This window comes from Mus caroli, unplaced genomic scaffold (genome assembly GCF_978045245.1).
Source record: "Mus caroli unplaced genomic scaffold, Mus_caroli_1 scaffold_2, whole genome shotgun sequence".
Taxonomy (NCBI): Eukaryota; Metazoa; Chordata; class Mammalia; order Rodentia; family Muridae; genus Mus; species Mus caroli.
In genome coordinates this window covers 135,933,910-135,953,472 of record NW_028227257.1, presented here as the reverse complement: position 1 = coordinate 135,953,472, position 19,563 = coordinate 135,933,910, and the positions used below count along the sequence as shown (strand labels likewise).

Genomic DNA, 19,563 nt, shown 5'->3' with positions numbered 1-19,563 from the left:
GTATAGGGCAGACCTCTCTGAATAGGAATCCAGTTACTGAGGAATTGACAGAGCAGAGGGGGTTCATGCAACTAAACAGCTTCTGTACAGATAAGGAAATGATCAATTGACTGAAGAGGAATGGAAGATAAGTTCTTTGCTATTTATCTGTCAAAGGATTAATATACAAAATATACAAAAAACTCAAAACCCATTTGTTAGGGAAACAAATGACCCAACTAAAAAATGGATTAGGCATCTCAACAGAAGAAATAAAAGTACTAAGAAACACCTCAAAAAGGGTAGCAATTAGAGAAATGCAAATTAAAACAACTTTGAGATCTCAGCCAGTCAAAACTGCTAAGGTCAAGAAACAACTAACAACAAACACTGGTGTGGCCATGGAAAGGAGGAGCCCTCATTCACTGTTGATGGAAATGTGAAGTGGTGCAGTTGCTCTAGAAGTCAATCTAGAGAATCCTCAAAAACTAAAACAATCACCATATGACCCAGTATGTCACTCTTCAGCATATATCACAGGCTCTGACAACCGTTCACAGACATCACTTTTGCTAGACCAGCATAATTCCTTACTACATTCTAAATGTAATCCTTATGTGACAGGTAAATGTAGCTACCACCCCTCATCAAAGACACCTCTTTAAAGTAAATGGAAAGCCACAACTGGACGCAATGTAAATGCATGGCTTGCCCACACAGAACCAGTCCTGCAAAAGAGGGGCTGGGAAGATTTTAAGAGCCAGAACACTAGGAAGTTTGCTGTGAAACAGTCTCTTCTAAACATGGCTGCAGAAACAAGACCCAAACAATGGCAATACCAATAAACACACTAACATGAAAGAGGAAATTTTTCAATAGGTCTGTCCATCCCCAAGACAAAGAACTACATGGCAACAAATGACTGCTGAGAGAGGGAGAGTTAGCCTCTCCAGGGGATGAGCCCCAATTGATTAGTCAACACAAAGTGGTCACCCCTGACACCATACACACAAAAGAACACAAACAGGCTCAGTAGGTTGTATTTAATTATGTATTTGTGCATATATGTATATATGTACATATGTATGTAACAGTAATAATCAAAGAAAAAGAGCCTATTAATTTGAGAGTGGGGAAGCCATAATAGAGGTTAGAGGGAAGAGTTCTGGAAGAGTCTGAAAGGTTAACAGAAAAGGGAGAAGTAATACAATTATACTTCTATTTAAAATGTATAAAAAAATAAAGAAAAGCATTATAGTGCTTAAACTAACCTAGTCTAATAAACAGCTGTCATTCTTCATTGCATTTCCCGTTAGAATTCAACCCTAAAAAGTAATAACTATGTAAGTTTCATGAATGAAAACAGTATCTTTAAAGTCAGATACCACGACAATTACTACATATCATTACGGAATGATAATGTAGTTTACATTCCACAAATAAAGATCAAATTTACTTCAACTAAACTAACCACCACTATACATTTTTTTTTCAGTTTTATTTTTATGTAGCCATAAAGTTTTTGGACTCACAAAACTTAATGCTGTTCTTGTGCCACACTCTCAGCTAGTCATCCCAAGGATATGGCAAACTTCTCTTTCACCATCTTTGTCTAACAGTGCATCATTGGCCCCAGCAGGCAGCTCACCCAGACAATTGCTGTAATGGATTTTGGCTGCCTCTGCACAGTAGGTGACAACTCTTGTCAAGTTTCCAGTCTGTCTCATAACTGAATGATTAGAACCTGCTGCAGATGTCACATCTAAATACTTAAATGGATTTTTATCATTACTGTCACCTACAAGACATTATCACTAACAGCATTGTCCTAGAGAACATCTATTTCAGTACTGCCAAGCTTGCTTCATCATAACTGATAAGACACTTACTTCCTAAAACAGAGTCGGCAAGCTGGAACACAAAAGTAAAATCAGCACTGCTACCTGTTCTTAAATAGGTATAACCTAAAGTAGGTTTTATATTTTCAAAGAACTAGGAAACATTATTTTATATTCTGTTACATGTGAAAATAACATGGAATCAGATTTCAGTCTCCATAAATAATGCCTACTAAACAATGGTCAATGTTCCTTCACTACTTCTCTACAGCACACTGGAGTATTAGCCACAAAACACACCAGCCCAAAATACTTACCATCTGGGTCCTTTAAAGAGAAAAGTCCACCAACACCTAAAGCTTTTGGTGTAGAAACTGTGATGCCAAGGGTGTACTGTATTAATAACCTCAGAAGAATGACAATAATCAATCAACTGTTTCCCTGTCTCACTTCCCATCCACTCAATATCTCCCTCCAATATAGACAGCTAGACTCCCTTTGTTCTTCCCCTTGGCACAGGTTTGCCTTAATCAAAGGACCTTGAGCAGGAACAAACAAACAGCTCAGCTCCAAGTCTCCAATACTCGCCTCTTCCACGCCCAAAGTTCTCCTAGTTCTGGACTTCTACTCTGCACCAAGTGTAATGGAGGTCTCTCCGATTTTCAGAGCTGAACAACATTTTCTGACATTACTATGCATGCTGACTATCACTTCCACCATGCTCTAACAACCACTCCGACATGTGAGTGACTTTGGGCACCTTTATAACCTTAATATTTCAACTTCTCCCAGACTCAATGACTCCTCTTACCTACTTCTCTTTGACCCTTCAAACTTTTGGCCTAGGAGCCCAGCCCTTACGAATTGCCTGCTCTTCCGTTCTTCAGCATAGTTCAAACAAACACCAAATATAAGAGGATAACAAAAATCAAAATCTATACATATTGTTGTCTTTCTCACCTAAGAATACTCACCTTGGAACATACTACATTTCCTTTTTTCTCTCCAGCTGATAGTTGATCCAAGTTTCTATGGCTGCTTCATCCAAATGCTATTATACACCTACCAAGGAAGCCCAGATTATTCTGTATCTCTTTGAGCATCAACTCATGTCAAAGCTCACAATGACACCAAGGGTATCAGGAGAGAAGAGGTTAGCTGACGCTACTATTAGCTCAACTTAAAGTAGTTACTTGGATGGCAACAACTTTAAAAATATATATCTTTGACTGAAACTTATAAAGGAGAAAGTGGGGAATAGCCTCGAAGATATTGGCACAGGGGAAAAATTCCTGAATAGAACAGCAATGGCTTGTGCTGTAAGATCGAGAATTGAGGGCGGGCAGTGGTGGCGCACGCCTTTAATCCCAGCACTTGGGAGGCAGAGGCAGGCGGATTTCTGAGTTCGAGGCCAGCCTGGTCTACAGAGTGAGTTCCAGGACAGCCAGGGCTACACAGAGAAACCCTGTCTCGAAAAATCAAAAAAGAAAAAAAAAAAAGATCTAGAATTGACAAATGGGACCTTATGAAACTGCAAAGCTTCTGTAAGGCAAAAGACACCGTCAATAAGACAAAAAGGCCACCAACAGATTGGGAAAGGATCTTTACCTATCCTAAATCAGATAGAAGACTAATATATATATATATCCAATATATATAAAGAACTCAAGAAGGTGGACTCCAGAAAATCAAATAACCCCATTAAAAAATGGGGCTCTGAGCTAAACAAAGAATTCTCACCTGAGGAATACCGAATGGTTGAGAAACATCTGAAAAAATGTTCAGCATCCTTAATCATCAGGGAAATGCAAATCAAAACAACCCTGAGATTCTATCTCACACCAGTCAGAATGGCTAAAATCAAAAATTCAGGTGACAGCAGATGCTGGCGAGGATGTGGAGAAAGAGGAACACTCCTCCATTGTTGGTGGGATTGCAAGCTTATACAACCACTCTGGAAATCAGTCTGGCAGTTTCTCAGAAAATTGGACATGGTACTACCGGAGGATCCCGCAATACCTCTCCTGGGCATATTTCCAGAAGATGTTCCAACTAGTAAGAAAGAAACATGCTCCACTATGTTCATAGCAGCCTTATTTATAATAGCCAGAAGCTGGAAAGAACCCAGATGCCCCTCAACAGAGGAATGGATACAGAAAATGTGGTACATTTACACAATGGAGTACTACTCAGCTATTAAAAAGAATGAATTTATGAAATTCCTAGGCAAATGGTTGGACCTGGAGGGCATTATCCTGAGTGAAGTAACCCAATCACAAAAGATCTCAAATGATATGTACTCACTGATAAGTGGATATTAGCCCAGAAACTTAGGATACCCAAGATAGTTACAATTTGCAAAACACATGAATCTCAAGAACAAAGACCAAAGTGTGGACACTTTGCCCCTTCTTAGAATTGGGAACAAAATACCCATGGAAGAAGTTACAGAGACAAAGTTTGGAGCTGAGACAAAAGGATGGACCATCTAGAGACTGTCATATCCAGGGATCCATCCCATAATCAGCCTCCAAACGCTGACACCATTGCATACACTAGCAAGATTGTGCTGATAGGACCCTGATAAAGCTGTCTCTAGTGAGACTACGCAGGGGCCTAGCAAACACAGAAGTGGATGTTCACAGTCAGCTATTAGATGGAACACAGGGCCCCCAATGGAGGAGCTAGAGAAAGTACCCAAGGAGCTAAAGGGATCTGCAACCCTATAGGTGGAACAACAATATGAACTAACCAGTACCCCGGAGCTCTTGACTCTAGCTGCTTTTGTTATCAAAAGATGGCCTAGTCGGCCATCTCTGGAAAGAGAGGCCCATTGGACATGCAAACTTTATATGCCCCAGTACAGGGGAATGCCAGGGCCAAAAAGTGGGAGTGGATGGGTAGGGGAGTTGGGGGGAGGGCATGGGGGACTTTTGGGATAGCATTGGAAATGTAAATGAGGAAAATACCTAATTAAAAAAAAAAAAAGAAACAAAGTAACATGGGAAAAGTGCTTATTTTTAATCAAAGTTTCATATGAATAAATTGTGACATTAATTATAAAAAAAAAGGAAAGACAATTAAAAAACTCACAAAGCTGAAAAATATATATATTCTAAAGTGACACAAAAGTCCAATAATAGGGAGCCTTAAAATTAAGACAATAAATTAGTTACATGTAGCCCATATTTAAAGAAATCCTGAAAAGACTAAATATTTAAGATGCCATTCATTGACTTTAATTTTTAAAAAAAGTTTTCAAATTTCTTAGTGTCTAAACTCCTTTTGTATTCTTAAAAATTGTTAGATCACTACAAAATACTTTATGCATTAAAATTATCAGTATGTTTATATTTGAAAGTAAGATACTATCTGTTAAATCATCATAAACCTAATAAGATATGTAATATTTAAAATAATTTTATATCTTATAAAAACACTTTTCAAAATACAAAAGCTTAATAAGAAAAATAATACTGTTATAGGTTTTGCAAATATCACTGTGTTTACCTTATGAGAAGACAAGTGTATTCTCATATCTGTTTCTACACTGATTCTGCTGTGAAATATAGTTTTGACTAAGCTATGTGAAAAAATGGCTTCACAAACAGTAAGAAAAATGTTAATACAAATAACCTATATATATATATACTAATAGCCTTACTTGTAAAGGCGACTCATTTTAAAACTATTGGCTTACTGATACAAATCTTCTCATAATTCATTACATAGCAGCAAACCTTCATTGGTATCACTGTGTTACCAGAAGAATTTTTCAAATGTTGAAAAGCTGATAAGGACACAGCAAGTAACAAAGGTTTTCTAAAATTCAATTTTCATAAACAAATTTAGATTTTTATTTTGGGGGTCAAAAATAAAAACCTTAACAGTTGTTGCCCTTAAAGTGACAGACCCTCTTCTTTATTTTCAAGAAAACGGCTAACAGATGACTAAGTCTAAATCATCATAGTTTCTTTTCTAGTCATTCTTTAAAGTAGAAGTGGTAGTTCATATTTAAAAAAAAAAAAATCAAAAACAATGTGGCTAGCTTTACTGATAACTCAGAAAAAAAGAACAGGGCTTTTTTTTCCTTTAGACAAGCAATATATACTGCATATAAGTCAGTAGTGCCTTTTGCCTCCTTCAAATTTCATCTCAGGAAACATTAAAAGAAAGACTCATAAGTTAAAATTTTAAAAACTCATTCTTACTTCTCCCTCAAGTACCTTCTGAAGTAAAGATGGCTGGATATTTGATGTTTTCAGTGTTTTTAAATGCATGTCACATGAGACATATACAATTACTAGTATATCATGGCATCACTGGTATTTAATTTCTATGAAGATGTCCACAGATTTACACATTCTTGTTTTTAAACCACAAGACAAATGTCAGGTCAAAAAGGCAAGAAGTTTATTACTATGATAATAGTCTTAATTCTGTGCGCCCCACCTGTTAACAAGTAGCTATAACATATTCTAAGAAATACTATCTCTTTTTGTTTGCTTGCTTGTTAGTTTGTTTCCCAAGACACAGTTTCTCTGTGTAGCCCTAGCTGTCCTGGAACTAACTCCATAGACAAGGCTGGCCTTGAACTCCAAGATTCACTGCTCTCTCCCTCTAAATGCTAGACTTAAAGGCATGAATCACCACTGCCCAGCTTGAGAACTACTATTTTAAGCAAACATAGAAAGCTATAAATGATTAGGGACATCTCCAAATCTATAGTAAATATCCCTATGCAACTGGCAGACCAAGTTTCTGCATTTATAATTTTGCTTTTAATTCAAAATGCTCTCATGTGTTCTGGAACTTAGTAGTAATACAAATAACAGCAATCAGCACTGAGTCTGCGTATATAAACATTATCTCATTTAATCCTCTAGAAATCCAGATGAGAAGCAGAGGAAGTTGATTGTTCAAGGTCACAAAAACAGCTGCTAATATACCTTAGATTCAGACATAACCAATGCAAATCTAACATGAAGTCTTGATATCTTTACTATACATGAATACTTGTGGCAAGGTGAAAGCAAGTTGGAGATCATATATCTCAAGCTAGGGAACAGAAATTATGAGCCCAGTTGCCTCATGTTCTCCCAGTACTCTTTAATACATTGTAATATTAGGCCCTACCTTTCTAAGAGTCCCTGCGAATAGCATCACTTTAGAAAGCAAGCCCTTTGAGGGACATCCAAACCATAAGAACAGTATATTCTGCCCCTCTATACCACATACCAGTATATTATGTGTACATAAACAGACTGAACCAGATCTCTATTTGGAAAGAGTAACTGTTTTAGTTAATTAGGAACATCTTCTATTTAAAATAGCATATAAACTAAATAATGTATTAATTCATACTATTTAAATATGATCATAAATTAATGCATCAAAGATTATTTTAAGTACCACATGATATCATCTCCATTTCAAACATGAGGAAACTGAAGTTCATACATGTTTAAATACCTACCTTCCTCCCAAGACCTATTGCTTATATTGTACAAAAATCAAAATCAGTCTCAACTGACTGCTAAGCCCAAAATCTTTGCTCATAATGCAGATCTATTAAAGAAAGTCTCAATGACTCACCAATTACTCACAAAGTTGATACAGCACTTGCTGATACCACATTCTTCCCAAATCAATCAAGATATGACTCAACTTGCATCTTAAAAATCAACAAATGAAGAAGTACATGTTGATAATAGGTATGTTCTCACATGCTTCAAGTAAAGGAGATCATCTAAAGGCAATGTCAGAGAGGGAAGTACACTGACTTACGCAATGCCAGGGCACATCTGTGTGAATTGTTTACACTTAAAGAAGAAGAAGCAGCTTAGAAGGTAATGTCATCACAGATACTGAGGCCATCTACAAGTTACACAATAGCTTTCAAAGCCTCAAGTACCCAAAACCTACGTCATCTGCAACAGAAATCATTTTTCCTAAACACCAACCAATCAGAAAAATGTTAGAATCAACAAAGGTCAGGAGTCATGCCCTGAGGCTTGTTTCTATTTTAAGCATTTACACTACAAAATAGCTGTTAAAGAGTTAGATTAAAGGTTTACCCAGTTCAATCTGCTTGTTGGAAACGGAACTTTTAAAAGGTATAAGCATCTGTGGGTTAGAGAGGAGTGTGGTTTAATTTTAATCAAATCATAGTCTCAGAGTCCACATGCGTTTTTGAGGAAGCTAACAAAATGAAAGGCTCTGGGATATCACTAAAACAGAAGGCAGTATAGGCCAGAGATAAACAAGTACTAATGTCACAGAACATCATTCCACATTTGGGGAAAAGGATATTAAAAAAAAAAAACCTATACCTCAACACTACTTCCTCCCATCAATGAATCAATGATTTCTATTGTGGCCAAAAAGAACCACAATGCAATAATACAAAAGCGAATGACAAACATAAAGGGGGTGAAGATTGAGGTCATATCTTTTAGCATGCATCATTTAAAGTAAGAGTTCCCCCACTTATCTGAATCAATTTTACATACTTCATTTCATTCAGATAATTGAAGTTTTCCTTTAGAGTTGTAAAATGTTTACCTCAACATAATTAGTAAATTGTCCACTTAAAGACACCACTACAGAAACTGCCATCTTCCCCTTCTACACGTACACATGGACTCAACTGCCATTAAATGTATGAGATTTTGGCTTTTGTGGAAAATTTAGCTCAAATGTCCTCTTTAAAAAATGAGTACAAGAAACCCTCTAAGAAAAGTTATGGTCATTACCTTTTTAATACGGAGTGTTTGCATTGCTTGTTAAAGACATGGCAATTTGAGAGTTCAATATATGACTGCTGCTCTAAAACCAAATTAAAGGTTTAGACGACTAAAGAGTTTGATGACTTCCTCAATACAATAACTAGAATTGTATGGAGAAGAAAATCAAAGAGGTCTCTCTTTTTATAGGCAGTAATTTAAGGGCCTTGTAATGAGAATTTAGTCTTTAGTATATAATTACTAATGAACAAAAATGGGGTCATTAAACTCACTTCTTTATAGTGCCATAAAATTTCTATGTGTAAGAAATATAAAATAATATATACATATTCATCAAACTGCAAGTACACTGAAATGTGCAGTGCCTTATAATTCAACATCATGAATTTTTTGTACCTTAAGTAAATGTCTCTAAGATGACTGAAATCATTTTTCATATGGATGTTTATAATGTGTAAAATACAAAACCTCCAAGTACTAACATTGTCAATAGAATCTTTAAACTTCTTAAATGTATTATAAATTTTCTATGAACACTGTCCCCCAACACTAATACAGAACTTACTATTAGAATGGATGGATATTTAACCAATGTTAATAACTTGCTATAGAGATATCTAGTCTCACTCCTAAGGTATACACAGTCTACAAAACAGGAAATGACCATATTACAGAAATGTATAATGAATACCTTATCAAAAGAAAGCCTTATCAAAATGGAAAAACCATAGGGCAGAAAGTCAAACACTTGAAAATAGTCAGCCACCCCTCAAAATGGACAAGATAATTTAAACCTAACTAGAGGCTAGCCAGGACAGGGTTCTAAGTCGTGACTGGATAAATCCTGGCTATCCTAGAGCTTCTGATGCATATGAAAAGCTGAACCTCAAAAATGTTACAATTGGTGACAGCTCAAGGATCTACATTTCAGTATCAAGGGCAGTGCAATGATCTGAATCTAGAAGATGGAGTCACACGCAGCATCCTGATTCGGCCAATACTATCTGCAGATAAAAACAGGCCTCAAGTAGGGCCACAGGCCTCACCCGGCCGGATCAGCGCCAGGGTAGCGGGAGCGCAGGGTTGCCTGACACCCGCCAGCTACCCACGACCCCCGCCGCAGGATTTTGGGACTGCTGGTGAGTGGAACACAGCTTCTGCTCCAGTCCAACCACGCGGGACCTGAGACTGCTCTGGTTGGGGAGAGAGAAATCCGGCCCACATAGGGCCACAACCCTCTTCCGGTCAGAAAAGCACCTGAGCAGCTGGGGCGCAGGGTCTGCTGACACTCGCCAACTGCCCACAACACCCGCCACAGGATCTTAAAACTTCTGGTGAGTGGAGCACAGCTTCTGCTCCAATCCAATTGCGCGGGACCTGAGACTGCATTAGTTAGGGAAGCAGAAACCGGCCTGAGTAGGACCACAGGCCTCATCCGGCTGGATCAGCACCGGGGTAGCGGGAGCGCAGGGTTGCCTGACACCCGCCAGCTACCCACGACCCCCGCCGCAGGATTTTGGGACTGCTGGTGAGTGGAACACAGCTTCTGCTCCAATCCAATTGCGCGGGACCTGAGACTGCATTAGTTAGGGAAGCAGAAACTGGCCTGAGTAGGGCCACAGGCCTCACCCGGCCGGATCAGCGCCAGGGTAGCGGGAGCGCAGGGTTGCCTGACACCCGCCAGCTACCCACGACCCCCGCCGCAGGATTTTGGGACTGCTGGTGAGTGGAACACAGCTTCTGCTCCAGTCCAATCACGCGGGACCTGAGACTGCTCTGGTTGGGGAGAGAGAAATCCGGCCTACATAGGGCCACAACCCTCTTCCGGTCAGAAAAGCACCGGGGCAGCTGGGGCGCAGGGTCTGCTGACACTCACCAGCTACCCACAACACCCACCACAGGATCTTAAGACTTCTGGAGAGTGGAACACAGCTTCTGCTCCAATCCAATTGCACGCGGGACCAGAGACTGCATTAGTTAGGGAAGCAGAAAAACGGCCTGAGTAGGACCACAGGCCTCTTCCGGCTGGACCAGCACCGGGGTACCGTCAGCTACCCACGACCCCCGCCGCAGGATTTAGAGACTGCTGGCGAGTGGAACACAGCTTCTGCTCCAAGCTTTAAATAGTGACAACGATAACAACTAACCCCAGAGATTACCAGATGGCGAAAGGTAAACGTAATAATCTTACTAACAGAAACCAAGACCACTCACCATCATCAGAACCCAGCACCCCCACTTCACCCAGTCCAGGGCACCCCAACACACCGGAAAAGCTAGACACGGATTTAAAAGCATATCTCCTGATGATGATAGAGGACTTCAAGAAGGACGTTAATAACACACTTAAAGAAATGCAGGAGAACACTGCTAAAAAGGAAGAAGACAATAAAGAGGAAGCACAAAAATCCCTTAAAGAATTGCAGGAGAACACTGCTAAAGAGTTACAAATCCTTAAAGAAAAACATGATAACATAATCAAACAGGTAGAAGTCCTTACAGAAAAACAGGAAAACACATCCAAACAGATGATGGAAATGAACAAAACCATACTAGACCTAAAAAGGGAAGTAGACTCAATAAAGAAAACCCAAAATGAGGCAACACTGGAGATAGAAACCCTAGGAAAGAAATCTGGAACCATAGATACGAGCATCAGCAACAGAATACAAGAGATGGAAGAGAGAATCTCAGGTGCAGAAGATTCCATAGAGAACATCGGCACAACAATCAAGGAAAATGGAAAATGCAAAAAGATCCTAACTCAAAACATCCAAGAAATACAGGACATAATGAGAAGACCAAACCTACGGATAATAGGAGTGGATGAGAATGAAGATTTTCAACTCAAAGGACCAGCAAACATCTTCAACAAAATTATAGAAGAAAACTTCCCAAATCTAAAGAAAGAGATGCCCATGAACATACAAGAAGCCTACAGAACTCCAAATAGACTGGATCAGAAAAGAAATACCTCCCGACACATAATAATCAGAGCAACAAATGCTCTAAATAAAGATAGAATACTAAAAGCAGTAAGAGAAAAAGGCCAAGTAACATATAAAGGCAAGCCTATCAGAATTACACCAGACTTTTCACCAGAGACTATGAAAGCCAGAAGATCCTGGACAGATGTTATACAGACACTAAAAGAACACAAATTCCAGCCCAGGCTACTATACCCAGCCAAACTCTCAATTAACATAGATGGAGAAACCAAAGTATTCCACGACAAAACCAAATTCACACATTATCTCTCTACGAATCCAGCCCTTCAAAGGATAATAACAGAAAAAAACCAATACAAGGACAGGAACCACGCCCTAGAAACAACAAGAAGGTAATCCCTCAACAAACCTAAAAGAAGACAGCCACAAGAACAAAATGCCAACTTTAACATCAAAAATAACAGGAAACACCAATTTCTTTTCCTTAATATCTCTTAATATCAATGGACTCAACTCCCCGATAAAAAGACATAGACTAACAAACTGGCTACACAAACAAGACCCAACATTTTGCTGCTTACAGGAAACTCATCTCAGAGAAAAGGATAGACACTACCTCAGAATGAAAGGCTGGAAAACAATTCTCCAAGCAAATGGCATGAAGAAACAAGCTGGAGTAGCCATTCTAATATCTGATAAGATTGACTTCCAACCCAAAGTCATTAAAAAAGACAGGGAGGGACACTTCATACTCATCAAAGGTAAAATCCTCCAAGAGGAACTATCAATCCTGAATATCTATGCTCCAAATACAAAGGCAGCCACATTCATTAAAGAAACTTTAGTAAATCTCAAAGCACACATTGCACCTCATACAATAATAGTGGGAGACTTCAACACACCACTTTCACCAATGGACAGATCATGGAAACAGAAACTAAACAGGGACACAGTGAAACTAAGAGAAATTATGAATCAAATGGATCTGGCAGATATCTACAGAACATTCTATCCTAAAACAAAAGGATATACCTTCTTCTCAGCACCTCATGGTACCTTCTCCAAAATTGACCACATAATTGGTCACAAAACAGGCCTCAACAGATATAAAAATATTGAAATTGTCCCATGCATCCTATCAGATCACCATGGACTAAGGCTGATCTTCAATAACAAAATAAATAATAGAAAGCCAACCTTCACGTGGAAACTGAACAACACTCTTCTCAATGATACCTTGGTCAAGGAAGGAATAAAGAAAGAAATTAAGGACTTTTTAGAGTTCAATGAAAATGAAGCCACAACATACCCAAACTTATGGGACGCAATGAAAGCATTTTTAAGAGGAAAACTCATAGCTCTGAGTGCCTCCAAAAGGAAACTAGAGAGAGCACACATTAGCAGCTTGACAACACACCTAAAAGCACTAGAACAAAAGGAAGCAAATTCACCCAAGAGGAGTAGACGGCAGGAAATAATCAAACTCAGGGGTGAAATCAACCAAGTGGAAACAAGAAAAACTATTCAAAGAATCAACCAATCAAGGAGCTGGTTCTTTGAGAAAATCAACAAGATAGATAAACCCTTAGCCAGACTCACTAGAGGGCACAGGGAAAGCATCCTAATTAACAAAATCAGAAATGAAAAAGGAGACATAACAACAGATCCTGAAGACATCCAAAACACCATCAGATCCTTCTACCAAAGGCTATACTCAACAAAACTGGAGAACCTGGATGAAATGGAGAAGTTCCTAGACAGATACCAGGTACCAAAGTTGAATCAAGATCAGGTTAATGATCTAAACAGCCCTATATCCCCCAAAGAAATAGAAGCAGTCATTAATAGTCTCCCAACTAAAAAAAGCCCAGGACCAGATGGGTTTAGTGCAGAGTTCTATCAGACCTTCAAAGAAGATCTAATCCCAGTTCTTCACAAACTATTCCACAAAATAGAAACAGAAGGTACCCTACCCAACTCATTCTATGAAGCCACAATTACTCTGATACCTAAACCACAAAAAGACCCAACAAAGATAGAAAACTTCAGACCAATATCCCTTATGAATATTGATGCAAAAATCCTCAATAAAGTTCTTGCTAACCGAATCCAAGAACACATCAAAACAATCATCCATCCTGACCAAGTAGGTTTCATCCCAGGGATGCAGGGATGGTTCAATATACGGAAATCCATCAACGTAATCCAGTATATAAACAAACTCAAAGACAAAAACCACATGGTCATCTCCTTAGATGCGGAAAAAGCATTTGACAAGATCCAACACCCATTCATGATAAAAGTCTTGGAAAGATCAGGAATTCAAGGCCCATACCTAAACATGATAAAAGCAATCTACAGCAAACCAGTAGCCAACATCAAAGTAAATGGTGAGAAGCTTGAAGCAATCCCTCTAAAATCAGGGACTAGACAAGGCTGTCCACTTTCTCCATACCTATTCAACATTGTACTTGAAGTCCTAGCCAGAGCAATTCGACAACAAAAGGAGATCAAAGGGATACAAATTGGAAAAGATGAAGTCAAAATATCACTTTTTGCAGATGATATGATAGTATATATAAGTGACCCTAAAAATTCCACCAGAGAACTCCTAAGCCTGATAAACAGCTTCGGTGAAGTAGCTGGATATAAAATTAACTCAAACAAATCAATGGCCTTTCTCTACACAAAGAATAAACAGGCTGAGAAAGAAATTAGGGAAACAACACCCTTCTCAATAGTCACAAATAATATAAAATATCTTGGCGTGACTCTAACTAAGGAAGTGAAAGATCTGTATAATAAAAACTTCAAGTCTCTGAAGAAAGAAATTATAGAAGATCTCAGAAGATGGAAAGATCTCCCATGCTCATGGATTGGCAGGATCAACATTGTAAAAATGGCTATCTTGCCAAAAGCAATCTACAGATTCAATGCAATCCCCATCAAAATTCCAAATCAATTCTTCAACGAATTAGAAAGGGCAATCTGCAAATTCATCTGGAATAACAAAAAACCTAGGATAGCAAAAACTCTTCTCAAGGATAAAAGAACCTCTGGTGGAATCACCATGCCGGACCTAAAGCTCTACTACAGAGCAATTGTGATAAAAACTGCATGGTACTGGTATAGTGACAGACAAATAGACCAATGGAATAGAATTGAAGACCCAGAAATGAACCCACACACCTATGGTCACTTGATCTTCGACAAGGGAGCTAAAAACATCCAGTGGAAGAAAGACAGCATTTTCAACAAATGGTGCTGGCACAACTGGTTGTTAACATGTAGAAGAATGCGAATAGATCCATTCCTATCTCCTTGTACTAAGGTCAAGTCTAAGTGGATCAAGGAACTTCACATAAAACCAGAGACACTGAAACTTATAGAGGAGAAAGTGGGGAAAAGCCTTGAAGATATGGGCACAGGGGAAAAATTCCTGAATAGAACAGTAATGGCTTGTGCTGTAAGATCGAGAATTGACAAGTGGGACCTCATGAAACTACAAAGCTTCTGCAAGGCTAAAGACACCATCAATAAGACAAAAAAACCACCAACAGATTGGGAAAGGATCTTCACCTATCCTAAATCAGATAAGGGACTAATATCCAATATATATAAAGAACTCAAGAAGGTGGACTCCAGAAAGTCAAATAACCCCATTAAAAAATGGGGCTCAGAACTGAACAAAGAATTCTCACCTGAGGAATACCGAATGGCAGAGAAGCACCTGAAAAAATGTTCAACATCCTTAATCATCAGGGAAATGCAAATCAAAACAACCCTGAGATTCCACCTCACACCAGTCAGAATGGCTAAGATCAAAAATTCAGGTGACAGCAGATGCTGGCGAGGATGTGGAGAAAGAGGAACACTCCTCCATTGTTGGTGGGATTGCAAGCTTGTACAACCACTCTGGAAATCAGTCTGGCGGTTCCTCAGAAAATTGGACATAGTACTACCGGAGGATCCAGCAATACCTCTCCTGGGCATATATCCAGAAGATGTCCCAACCGGTAAAAAGGACACATGCTCCACTATGTTCATAGCAGCCCTATTTATAATAGCCAGAAGCTGGAAAGAACCCAGATGTCCCTCAACAGAGGAATGGATACAGAAATTATGGTACATTTACACAATGGAGTACTACTCAGCTATTAAAAAGAATGAATTTATGAAATTCCTAGCCAAATGGATGGACCTGGAGGGCATCATCTTGAGTGAAGTAACACAATCACAAAAGAACTCACACAATATGTATTCATTGATAAGTGGATATTAGCCCAAAACTTAGGATACCCAAGATATAAGATACAATTTGCTAAACGCATGAAACTCAAGAAGAATGAAGACCAAAGTGTGGACACTGTGCACCTTCTTAGAATTGGGAACAAAACACCCAGGGAAGGAGCTACAGAGACAAAGTTCGTAGCTGTGATGAAAGGATGGACCATTTAGAGACTGCTGTATCCAGGGATCCGTCCCATAATCAGCTTCTAAACGCTGACACCATTGCATACACTAGCAAGATCTTGCTGAAAGGACCCAAATATAGCTGTCTCTTGTGAGACGATGCCGGGGCCTAGCAAACACAGGAGTGGATGTTCACAGTCAGCTATTGGATGTATCACAGGGCTCCCAATGGAGAAGCTAGAGAAAGTACCCAAGGAGCTAAAGGGATCTGCAACCCTATTGTTGGAACAACATGATGTACTAACCGGAACCCTGGAGCTCTTGTCTCTAGCTGCATATGTATCGAAAGATGGCCTAGTCGGCCATCAATGGAAAGAGAGGCCCATTGGACTTGCAAACTTTATATGCCCCAACATAGGGGAATGCCAGGGCCAAAAGAATGGGAATGGGTGGGTAGGGAAGTGGGGGGCGCTATGGGGGACTTTTGGGATAGTATTGGAAATGTAATTGAGGAAATTATGTAATAAAAATATAAAAAAAAAAAAAAAATAGTAATATATATTTTACAGGCAATGAAAAGTAATAGGAAAGATTTCATTATCTAAGAAAGACTCTCCGAAAAGTTGTAACACTAGGTTGAAGGGTATTTTGGCAGTAAAGTTCTACATTGTTTGATTATGATTCAAATGTCAAAAAAAAAAAAAAAAAAACAGGCCTCAGTTCCCTATGCAGAGAAGGGAGGCCCTGACCAATCTGTTCCTGGTGCTTAAGCAAAGAGAATGTTCTAGTTCCACAAGGGTTCTGAAAAGGGAGGGAGGGAGGGAGGGAGGGAGGGAGGGAGGGGGAGGGAGGAAGGTTGGTTGGGTCATCAGTCACAAAAGAAATCTTGATTACTTTTTTAGACAAATATTCAAAAAAAATGTATCATTTGTTCAAATAGCTTAAATGCCACAAGGAGGGGAAACATGTGTTCCTACAAACTCTTATCTCATTCTATATCCTAAATTCTTCATCAACTTTATTGAAATATCTGAGCATTTCTTACATACTTTTGAGATGTCCTACATTTGTAAAGCTCCTAATGAGAAATGTGTTTAAAAATAAACTCTCAGGCGCACACAGAGTACATGCCAAGGGTATATACAGCATGACACCAACTTCTGTGAAGAATGGGTGATCAAGGCACAACTCTGACTTGCACCAAAAGAGATTCTAGGGAGCAAGGAAGTGGGGAATGGATTCACCCTGATCTGAAAGTAGATAGTCCAGGACGACTGGGGCATACTGCATGGATAGATGCAAGATGACAGCTTCATAGAAGTAAGTCCGTTTCTACTATAAGCTTGCTTTGATAACAGTCTCAGTAGGAAAAAAAAAAAATGAGTGTAGTTCAAAGACAGTATCACTGTAAAGGTTAAGATCTGGCACTTCACATCTTCACATAGTGATCATTCTGTAGAACCGGCCTGCTATGTATGTATTTGCTAGGCCCAACTCTACCAGCTTCTCAATGAAAAAGTAACTGTTTTGAAAAAGAAACCGAGAAATGTTTCTTATTTTGTTTTGCCTTCATACATAAACACGTTATTTTGATCTACTAAAAAAAAAAATAGCATAAGTATAACCATAAAAGAGAAGACTTCACAGTACTTTAGAACCATCGCCAACATAAAGCACACTACAACATTAAAATATAATTCTAGGACAGCTTGACAAAGTAGTCAAAACTTCCAAATCACGTTATTTATGCATTCTACGGGCTGAAGAATACATCCGTATAAAGTGAAACCAAAACTTCAAAATATGGCCTATGGTAGCAATTAGAGGTTGCTGAATTCATGGTTATCATACTTAGCTCCAGTAGAAATTTCACATTACTCTAGTATGAAGGAGGTATTCTATCACTAAATTTATATAACTGTACACTGAAAATTTTCAGTGACATTAAAGAACAAAATTAATGCTTCTTTTCCCAATTTTCTAAACTATTATATACCTTGGTATTCTCTCTTTCAGTACTGGTTCAACACAAAGAAAAAAATTAGTAATTTCAGTTTTACTAAAATCATAATTTTGTATTTCCTGGCATTCACCTGGCAAAAGACCAAAGCATTTACAGAGTATCTGTCCACTGCGCTTGACACTAGCCATACAGATGAAAAACATATGGCCATCTTTCCAAAGACACCTACCAAGAAAAGACACAGAAGCAACAAATATTTAGTAAGTCTACACCACCGTGCTGTGGGGGATGTAAAAAAATCCCAACCCACCCAAACAAGGACCTCAGGGTTCCTGCATTCTAGGATTTTCTTTTAAATTGGATCTCTCCAACCGAATATCATACATACTATAACTCTAAAACTTTTGGTATACCAATCTTCTGAGACACATACATAGACTACCAGATTCAAGAATATGAATGACAGGGACAGACCTGATCTATCAGTTTCAAATGTGAAACCTCTGACCAACAGTTTGTCCTGTCTACAAAATGTTCTAAGGTAACGGTGACACAAATTGCGATTCATGAGAAGAGGGAACCCACCACTCACCCAACCAGGAGGGCCAGGACTCAGTGGCTGGACAGCACAGAGACCTATGATAGAACCAAACACAAGTGGCAAAAATAATAAAATAAACCAATGAAATTATTCCTAATGATATTCGGCTATACTCATAGACTGGTGCCTAGCCCAATTCTTAGCAGAGACCCACAGCCAAACAAAAGCTGCAGAAGGAGAAGGGGAAGGATTCTAGGATACCACAAGATAACCCACACAATCAATTAACCTGGGCTCACAGGAGTTCACAAAGACTAAACCTACCAGGGAGCTTGCATGGGTCTGCCCTAGGCCCTCTGCATACATGTTACAGTTGTATAGCTGGGTCTTCTTGTGAGACTCCTAACAGTGAGAGCAAGGCTTTCTCTAAATCTTTTGCCTGCTTTTGAGACCATTTTCCTCCTACTGAGCTGCCCTGCCCAGCCTTAATATGAGAAGAGATTCTTAGTCTTACTTGACATGCCTTGTTTGGTTGATATTCATAAGAGGCCTGCGTTTACTGAAGAGCAATGGAGGAGTAGTGGCGGAGAAGGGATTAGAGGGAGCAGAGGCATCACTGGAAGGAGAGGCCCATTGGACTTGCAAACTTTATATGCCCCAGTACAGGGGAACGCCAGGGCCAAAAAGTGGGAGTGGGTGGATATGGGAGTTGGGGGGAGGGTATGGGGGACTTTTGGGATAGCATTGAAAATGTAAATGAGGAAAATACCTAATAAAAAAAATTAAAAAAAAAAGGAGCGGAGGGATGAGAAACTGTGGTAGGGATGTAATAATATCTGAGAGAAGAATATATTTTTAATATTTTAAAATGTATATTCCTTTGACAGAAAACCCCAGCTCAGTTCCCAGAAATCTACATAACCCCAAATCCAGGGCATCTGTCACCTCTGGCTTCCATAGACACCTGCAGTCACATGTGAATACACACACACAATTTTTTTAATTAAAATAAACATGTTTTTTAAAGAATATGACTAATAAAACCCTGGCATGGTAGAAAGTGGGAGCATGAGTGTAAGGAGTTCAAAACCAGCCTCAACTATATAATAAAGTTCTGACCCTAAGCTATATAAGA

At 39.0% G+C, this 19,563-nt stretch overlaps 1 protein-coding gene across 8 annotated transcripts in view; it reads right to left on the bottom strand.

Annotated features, from left to right (window-relative positions):
* The window catches only part of Qtman (queuosine-tRNA mannosyltransferase), a 384,758-nt gene extending 366,224 nt beyond the window's left edge, over window positions 1-18,534 (bottom strand). For 4 of the 8 annotated variants that reach the window (XM_085834933.1, XM_085834937.1, XM_085834936.1 and 1 more), the window contains exon 1: window positions 18,480-18,532. The gene's annotated coding sequence lies outside the window, so the exon portion shown is untranslated. Of the gene's footprint in view, window positions 1-18,479 lie in introns of all 8 variants that reach the window. The other 4 variants (XM_085834941.1, XM_029469968.2, XM_029469981.2 and 1 more) reach the window with 3 other exon arrangements.
* Window positions 18,535-19,563: the final 1,029 nt, after the last annotated feature.